This window comes from Hyla sarda, chromosome 7 (assembly GCF_029499605.1).
Source record: "Hyla sarda isolate aHylSar1 chromosome 7, aHylSar1.hap1, whole genome shotgun sequence".
NCBI lineage: Eukaryota > Metazoa > Chordata > Amphibia > Anura > Hylidae > Hyla > Hyla sarda.
In genome coordinates, this window is record NC_079195.1 from 229,055,547 (window position 1) to 229,058,152 (window position 2,606).

Sequence of the window (2,606 nt, forward strand, 5' to 3'; positions counted from 1 at the left end):
CTAGACCACCAGGAGGGACACTCAGAAGGGTTACCGCATCCTGACAATCCTGTGTACAAGACAAACAAGTAAAAATTTGCACAGTGACAAACAAAAATAATAAATAAATAAGTGGACGAGTGTAGATATACTGCCCGGTCATCCAGCCGGATCTATAACAATTTCCCTGATCCTAGCCAGAAGGCCGGGATACCAAGGGTGAGTGCCAAAGGTGAAGAGTATGGTGCAGTGCGTTCACTCAGTGAGTTATAACACCCAGCGAGTTTCGGCACCTCAGGGTCACCACTCCTCGAGGCACAAAAGTACCTCGGCTCTACACCCCCAGCCTCATGGCGAGACCCGGAGGAAACCGGTCACATCAGGGCAGCCATTGAGCTGGTCCTATGCCACCAGCCCCGGAACGCCCTGGTACACCTGCTCCCTCCATGTAGCCATCCATTCCTATCAGTGGACTACCTGATTAGAACAGATACTACACTTGATCTTAGCCAAAAGGCCGAGAAGCGATAGGGAACCTAACATTATGGAATCCCATAGGGAACATGTAATATAATGGGGGCGGCACTTTATAATGTTTCCCCCCCCCCCTCCGAGGACAATCAATCCCATCTCTACTGGTGGAGACGTCTTCCAGGTGTTGACCAAAATCTTGAGTCAGAGCCGTATTGGTTACTTTTTATACTATTGCTAACCAACATTCCACAGCAAAATTCCAAAGCAATATTGTTGCATTTTAAGCCACGCCACATACAGTAATCACACCAATTTCCATATAAGCCACGTCCCATACAGTAATCACACCAATTTCCATATAAACCATGCCCCATTTAGTAGTCACGCCACTTTCCATATAAGCCACGCTCCATACAGCAGTTACACAGATTTCCATATAAGCCATTCCCCCTAACAATAGTCACACCACTTTCCATATATGCCACGCCCCATACAGTAGTAATTCCACTTTAATATATGCCACGCCCCATACAGTAGTAATTCCACTTTCATATATGCCACGCCCCATACCGTAGTCTTACCACCTTCCAAATAAGTCACACCCCCGTACAGTAGTCACATCACTTTCCATATAAGTCACACCCCCGTACAGTAGTCACATCACTTTCCATTTATGCCACACCTCTTACAGATAAATCACACCATTTCTTGTATAAGCCACACCCCTTACAGTAGACACACCACTTCTTATATAAGCCACACCCCTTACAGTGAAGTCACACCACTTATCATATATGCCACTTCCCTTACAGTAATCACACCACTTCTAATATAAGCCATGACACTTAGAGTAGTCAAACTAGTTTACAAATAAGCCACACCCCTAACAGTAGTAAAACCACTTTCCATATAATCCACACCCCTAACACTTTCCATGTAAGCTCGCCCCTTGCAGTGAAGTTACACCAATTTACATATAAGTCACGCCCTTCACAGTAGTCTCATCACTTCAAATTAATTCTTCCTTGGAGGCGGGACTTATGCACAGTTTTCTCCACCCCTGAGGAGAAGGGCAGTTTCTTCCTCCACTGCAGTACCTCTGAGTGAACAATTATACCACAGCACTGCCACAGGTGAAATAAAGAATTGCACAGCTGTCATTAGAGATGAACGAATCGAAGCTGAGGAACCTGAATTCATTACGAATTTAATGAAATATTCGATTCGCAACAAATGCAAATATCGCCGCGATTCTATCGCGCAAATTGCTTCATTAAACTCCATTTACTGTGGTCCAGGCTCCAGGGCATCTAAAATGGCGAATCCACATGTCAGTTTATATAACACACAAAGTTGATCTGCAATGTTCAGCAAACAAATGCACTGTCCACTGGATCCACATGTCAGTACATGGGGCAAGGAACGCTGGGAAGGGAAGACAGGAAGGGAAGTAGGCGGGATGACCCTGAATCACATGCAGGATGCAGCCAATCAGCAGCCAGTCACCCCTGTGATGTCACAGCCCTATATAATTGGCAGCCATTTTGCAGCCAGTCATATGATTAATTACACTGCATAGAGATAGGGCGAACATCGCTGCGTGTGTGTTACACAGTAAAGCTCATTCCAGCAGCGTTTAACATCCTCCTAGTCACAGCAGCGTTCTTGTGGACAGAGAGCAGTGTTTATTTCACTGAAAAGGATTTTTACTGCAGTTGCAGACATTAACCTCCAAGTTACTTTCTTCAGCAAAGTATTACAGAGAGGGGCAGAGAGCTGTGTGTTGTCTCATACATTTCTACAAGCTGCCTCAACTTCATAAACCTTAGCAGAGGAGGCAGGAAGAATTTTTCTGCGCAATTCAGTTTCTTTGTTCCACAACAACAAGTCTTTGACAGAGTGAAATTTTGTGTTTAGTACACAGCTTTTTGGTGCTGCAGCACTGTTGTGTACTGCTCGTGTTGTGCAAAAATAATTTTTTTTAAGTGTACTGTAGTGCATTTTTCTGCCCTCATAATTGCATGCCACATACCTACATCTAAGTAGTGTACTGTTTTGTACCTGTTAATCGGTCAAGGGTCTAAATACTGTGAAAGGACAGCCAATAGTACACACCTGCTGCTGTTCTAGACAAATACTGTTTTAAGCGTAGT

General features: G+C 44.4%; 1 pseudogene; it reads right to left on the reverse strand.

Moving 5' to 3' along the window:
* Positions 1 to 425: 425 nt before the first annotated feature.
* Positions 426 to 508, reverse strand: LOC130283550 (U2 spliceosomal RNA; annotated as a pseudogene).
* Positions 509 to 2,606: the final 2,098 nt, after the last annotated feature.